Source organism: Nannospalax galili, unplaced genomic scaffold (genome assembly GCF_000622305.1).
Source record: "Nannospalax galili isolate Female #2095 unplaced genomic scaffold, S.galili_v1.0 scaffold881, whole genome shotgun sequence".
Classification (NCBI taxonomy): domain Eukaryota; kingdom Metazoa; phylum Chordata; class Mammalia; order Rodentia; family Spalacidae; genus Nannospalax; species Nannospalax galili.
The window spans coordinates 1,104,690-1,111,881 of NW_008344709.1; positions in this window are offsets into that span (position 1 = coordinate 1,104,690).

Here is a 7,192-nt window from a genome sequence, read left to right on the forward strand (position 1 = left end):
TGAAAAGCTGGTTCGTCTAAGCTTCTGGTTCTCTCTTTTGATTTTATATTGGAGTGGCCAGATTGCTTTTGTCTTCAGGAGTTCCCACAGTGGCCCAATTCAGGTGATGGTCAGATGTCTTCAGGCTTTCTCCTAAGATCTGGATCCCTCCAGGAATGATTTTGGCCTCAGGAATTTGGGGGTTGGACTGGCCTTGGAGCCTGGCCCAGGAAAGATGCTGGTCTAGGGAAGCTGGTGGTCATGCCACCAAGAGTTGCAAAGGTATATGGGGTAGGAAGAGGCCCCAAGGCCTCCTGGGGACTGAAATGAGGAGCTGAGTTGGTCGGGATGCAAAGGATCAGGAAGAGGAAAGGTCAGTGTCCCAGAAAGAGGCTGGCGGGTGGTGCAGGCCCAGGGAAGCAGAGAGAGTTGAGGGTGAAGCCAGGCCCAGAAGCAGTGATCCTGGGGCCCAGAGAAGGCACTAAGTTTGTCTGGATGAAAAGAATCAGGGAGAGTATTGGTTCCCCAGGTGTCTGGGGCCCCAAGGCAAGGAATGGGGCAGTGCCCAATCTCAGAGGAGAGAAAGGCAGTGGAGATGGGAGGGTGAATGAGGCTGGGGGAGTCAAGAAGCAGAGGGTGTGAAGGACTTACTCCAGAGAGAGGCCTGCAGGTAGGAGAGAGGCCTCTGGCAGGTCCTGCAGGCCCAGGGAAGCAGAGGGAGGTGAGGGCAGGGCTAAGCCCAGAAGCAGTGCTCCTGGGGCCCAAAGAAGGCACTCTGTTGGTCTGGATGAAAAGGATCAGGGAGCAATATTGGTTCCCCAGGTGTCTGGGGCCCCAAGACAAGGAATGGGGCAGGGCCCAAACTCGGAGGAGAGAACGGTGGTGGACATAGGAGGGTGAATGAGGCTGGGGGAGTCAAAGTGCAGAGGTCACAATGGACTTACCCCAAAGAGAGGCTTATGGGTAGGAGAGAGCTGTTTTCACTCTTTATGAGTTTAAAACTTGTGTCTGACTTGACCTTAGACCTAAGGCACATATGCTCTGGTTACAAATAGTCTAAGAATAGTAATATAATTGGTAGTAAACATATGAAGTAAATAACAAATTTCATTTTGCTAAATACCTGCTGTGTGTTCTATCTCTATCACGCATCACATGATGGTGTAGAAATAAAGCAGAATGCTGAGCTCACTGAAGACTGGTCAGGACAACAGGATGGAGGCACATTTGAGTAAATTGGAAATAATTAATAGTTCTTAATAAGTTTGAACTACATGAAAAAGTTATAATGAAAACAAGAAGGGCTGAGAGGAGGGGAGAAGCTAACCGTGAATGAATCACAAGATGAGAGAGGTTGTCAGCTGTTCATCTTACAAACCAATCAGCAGCCACCGTAATGTGCCAAAACGTTACAAAGTATGAGAAATAGCTATGGTCTTTTCTCTCAAAGAGCATTTCCTGTAGTAGCAGAGGACAGATGCATATGTCAAATAATCATAATTACAAACTCTATATTTTTGCTAGTCACAAGTTAGGTGGCATGAAATCTAACAGGCAGGGAGGGCTGTGTGGCTGACTCCTGCTCCCTTTCATCTGGTCTGTAAATGTGAATCTGCATAATGAACTGAATATGGCAGCTTCTAGGAAGTTGTGGATGCACTTTCCTAGAAAATATTCTTGAAGTTGAGTTCTGCAGGATGAGGCATTATCCAGGGACTAAAACGGAAAGATAGTTCCTGAGCAGACACAGTGACATGCACAATTTTATTAGAATGTTGAAGAAAAACCCTCAGGGCAGGCGAGCTGGTCAGCTGCCTTGAGGAGGTGAATGACGGGAAGAAGTAGAGAAAATGATGGAGCAAAGCAGGTTTAGAGCCTGCATGGAGGTCAGACACATGGCTGACTCCCAGCCACATGGCTGAGAGAAGGAAGCTTTAGAGGAAAAAGTGAAGAACTACCAGACGCTAGGGGCAGCCCAAAGCCTTAAAGAAGCATGTTTAGTAAGAAAGGCATGAAGAAGAAAGGGAGCAATTACACATTCCTGAAGAGTTCAGGAAAGCGGACAGACCTACATGACCATGGCTGGTCAAGAAGGTCAACGCTAGTTCCAAGCAGGAAATATTCCACTACCTCAGTAACATACCAGGTATTCCTCCCATCTATTTAGCATAACTTAAGGTGAACCTGCCTTCCTAGGAGTGGTTCTATCACCAGGTAACTGACCAGTGAGACTGGAAAAGTGGGTCCTCCAACAGACAGATTAGACATTTTATAGTCTGGACCAGATAAATTTATGGGGTCTTTGGTACTCTAACATTACTTGCATGCCATTGAATGTGGGGGACCTGAGCATCCACAGATGGGTATCTGTGGAAAGTGTTGGAACAGATTCTACAAGGATGTCAAAAGATGAGTGTACAGTGTAGACAGACTGAAACATTCAAAACTGTAAATAGCAAAATTTGATTTAGTAATATTAATGCCATCAATATTGAGATTTTCCTTACTAAAACCTTACAAGTTATTTCTGAATAAAATTGCAAAGTGAAATGCAACTAAAATATCCTTGAAAATGAACAAAGATAAAATGAGGATTTATTCTACTAAAAATCAAGATTCATCATAAGGCCCCATAATTTATGGCAGAGTCCTAGTGCATGCCTAGATGAACAAGCCAACAGAATGGAACAGAGTACTCAGATACCGTCTGTGCATGCACGGATGCTCACTGTGAGAAAGGATAATTATCCCATTGAACTGGGAAGGACAAATTTCTCAGTAAGTAGTATAAGATCTGCTTGATAAGTGAATGGAAAAAATGAAGCCTGACCTGAACCTTGGATCACACAAGGCACAAAATTAAATTGCTTCTGTGCTCTAATACTTATCATGAAATGAGAATTGTAAAATCTATTAAAACTAATAAAAGAAATCATTGTTTGGGGGCTTACATAGGGAAAGACTTTAATAGTACACAAAGAGACCTTATTTAGAAAACCTAAAATTTGAATTACATTAAAATTAAGAACCATTACACAAAAATTTTAGTTTTAGACTAAAAATATATGTTGAGGAGGAAGAAAATGTATTTTGAGAATGGAGAGTCAACTCTATGCCTTTATGGAGACACAAAAAGCGAAATATAGATTACATAGTAGAGAAATGTGGTTATCGAGAATTAACAATGTAATCTATAAAGCAAACAAAACTAGGAAAGATCTTGGCGTGCATAGCAACAGAGGGCATCCAAATGATGTATAAGCATGAAAACTCTGTCTCTTCTCTATGGACTGTTTCATTTGGTCTGCAGAAACTTTAAAATTTGAAACAATTTCATTTTCCAATTCTTACTATTTAGTTTCAATCATGTACATGTGTGTGTATCTGTGTGAGTATATACCACATATGCAGAGGTGACTGCAGAGGCTAGAAGAAGGCATCAGTTCCCCTGGAGCTGGAGTTACAGGCAGTTGCGAGTCACCCAACACAGGTGCTAAGAGGCAAACTTGGGTTCTCTGCAAGAGCAGTAAATGCTCTTTAACTGTGGAGTCATCTCTCCAGTCCCTGTATTTCAATTCTTGATGTTATTTCCCGACCTATTGGAGACCTATTAAGTAAGTTATTGCCTATGCCCTTCCTACGGTAGCTTCAAAGGTTAATATCTTACATCAAACGGTCTGGTATATTTTTAATTGGTCTTTGTACAGAATTAACAAAAAGTATCTAGTTTCATTCTCCACATCTGGATATCCAGTTTTCTAGAACAACTTGTTACAAAAGATATTCTTTTTTCTGGTGTGTATTTTTGGTATATTTGTCTAGGATAAGATGACTTTAGTCTTGGGGCTATTTCTGGATGTTTTATTGTAGTCCATTAGTGTATGTTTTCCTGCCAATATCATGTTGTATTTTTTACTATGGCTCTGTAGAAAACTTTAAAATAAAGTAATATGACACCCAAATATAAACAGAATGAAGTGACTGCCTACAGAATATGGCAAACTGCTGCATGTACTCATCCATTGTGTGATTAATATACAGGATATAAATAACCCCAGAAATTAAATAACAAAAGAGCAAATAATCAAACAAAAAAGACAGGAAGTTAATAGATATTTTTTTCAAATGTTAAAATCAAATTTTAATAAATATACATAAGTATGAATACCATCTTTAATTACAAATAAATGCAAGTCAATACCACATTGAGTTTCTGTGTCACTCCAGTCACAATGCTGTCTCCAAATAACAAATGCTTCTAAGGATAGATGAGTAAATCTTCCTTATACATTTATACACTATTGGTAGGAATATGTGTGTGTGTGTGTGTGTAAATCAGCATGGAGTTTCTTCAGGAAGAACCTCCTGAAACAGGGCAGTCCTATGAGCCACCATGAGGTTCTATTGGGTTTGGTCACCTTTCTGAGGCCCGAGTCCAAAAGGTGAGCAACTTTTCCTTTTTCTCTGACTCTTTCTTTCAGATGCTGGCCAGAACCTAAGCATGCTCTTTCTGATATGTTGGGCTTTCTGAATATCACTAAAGCTCCCCTCTTTACCAAGAGGTTCCTGGTCCTCAATATCTGACTTCTATGCTGGCTTAAAAGACATAGCTTTCATTCCTTCTTCTATTCTCCTTCTTTGGAAAGCTGCTGCTGGGTTTCCACACCCCCTTCTTTAAATGCTAACATAATTTTCCTCAAGCTTAAAAAAGTTAAAATCAGGATTTGCATATGTTATGCTATATCACAACTGGATATGTTATCCTAAAGAATTGAATTCAGGTTTCTACAGAGACACATACCTAACCATGCTTATTGTAGAGAGTTATTTACAATAATTACAGGATTAATATAGCTGCCCATTAACAGGTTAATATTTAAAAATCAAAAGGTATGTACATACAAGGCAATTTTACTCTAATTGTGTGATTTGCAGGAAAAAAAGAATGGAATTGGAGATCATCACAGTAAATGAAATAAGTCACTTCCACAAGGATAGACATTACATTTTTACCCTCATATATGAACACTAAGAGATAAAAAAAGTTTGAAACTGAAAAGGATATGACCACAAGTAGTGAAGGGGAAAGAGGAATTAGGAATAAAAAAATATAATAGAGTGGGTATATATAATAAACTACATCATAAGTGTAATAGGAAATGCCATAAAATATACCTCTTTGAATATTTAATATCTGAAAATAATAAATAAATATGTACTCCAAAAAGTGTATGAATTGAGCTACCAGGAAAATGCAATCAAAATCATAATAAACCAGGTATGGGGGTGCATGCCTTTATTCTCAGCACTCTGGGTGTAGAGACAGGCACATCTCTGAGAGCTAGAGGCCAACCTGGCCTACAGAGCAAATTCCAGGTGAGCTTGGACGACAGAGAGATCCTCCCTCAAAAATCAAAAACCAAACAACAAAAAAATATAACCAACCAACCAAAAAATATGATGACATTTAAGTCCACACAAACAAAATTAGCCAACATTAAAAGAATGTATTAATTTGGGGTAACAAGGGAGGTTAACAGAAGCTTTTTATTAGTCTTCAAATTATTTGGGCATATGGAAATTATTTGACATGCTCTCAAATTCTCTCTACTCAGAGAAATGCACAGGTATACAATCATGGATACATTGTTGGCAATTTGTCTCTATGTTTGATTGCTTGAGAAGCTCCTTGTGTCACCAGAGGGCAGATGCTCCCTATGTAAAGGGGCACAGTATTTGCATATGATGCACACATATCCATCATTGGTATAGTTTCAGTCTCTAGGTAATTTAGATTGCCTAGTATAAAATATTCTGAATGGTATGTTGAAAATGAATTCATTGATGTAAAATATACAGGCATGGTGGGCAACTATTAATCTCTGTGTGAACAAAGAATACATATAGAAGAGTTAAGGATGTGAATATATGCACTATTTTAACAGTTGAAAATGATCACCAACATCATAATCAAAACAAACTGTACTACAGTCATTCCATGGACTGCTATGTAGCTAATGGAACTATGACTGAATCTTAACAACATGTTGAAAGGAAGGGAAAGATTAAAGGTATAAAGAGAGAAAGTCATAGTGTAGACCTCAAATATTTTCATCTTAATATGAAATTAATAGACCGTATAGTTAAAAGTGAGAGCTACAACTGAATTGTCACTGGAAAAAGGCAGAGAGGGAGCAATGATCTGTGTAGCAGTTAATGTATTCGCTGTAAGACTTCATCTACATAAATATTTATGATTCATATAGCTTCTGATAATCTTCCAGCTCTAGACACCTGTAGGGGTTTCCGTATACTGAGAGAGTTTATCTAAATGGATATTTATGATTGGTATAATTTTATATATTTTATCTTGACAAATATTTATGCAGTAAAAAATAACATGTTTCAAAGCTCCAATCTCCTGTAGTTGATTAAATAAGAGACAATGTATTTTCTGCCTAATTGATGCCATATCAAATTTTGTAGATAAATATATACTGTCAGATAGGAACCCTAAACTTTCACCATTCTGTCCTCTGTAGTTCAAAATTGGCATCACATAAATTGGCATCACATGGCACTATGCTACATGGGGGCTAAAAAAAATGATGTTTTTGTTTCAACAGTTTCTTGCTGTTGAATTTTATTTCTTCAATTATATTATATGAATTCTTAACTCTTCCATAGATAAAGACAAAAGGCAGTGAAAAGAAAGAAAACATTCATCAATCCTCTGTCACATTCATTTGAAGGCACTATAATTTGTTCTTGAAGACCACAATGTGTCACTCCAGAGTCACTGAAGCATTTCCAAACAGTCGTGGGACTCCAGGTGTTCCACTACCACTTGGTTATTGAGTTGCATAGGGTCTGTTTCCACACTGGGAGGTTTTATCTATTATCCATGTAAGCTGCATTTGAGCTTTTATGGCACTACATAAAATAAAGTCACTGCCTACCTACTACAGGGCCTTAAGGAAAGCGAGAGATGCCCCTGGCCTTATTTCTCTTTTGTATATGATAGGACATTGAGTACACACAGGGTGTTTCCACAACCCTGAAGTGAAAATCAACAGTGTTGACTTGCATTCTTTTAATGCTCTGTCCTCTCTGTTAACACTGCTGTGATTCTTAACTCTGAGGGTGGCCTAAGATGGAGGGTTGCTTCCAATTTTTCTGCAGAGTATTCAAGATATTCCTAGGACTGAGTTCA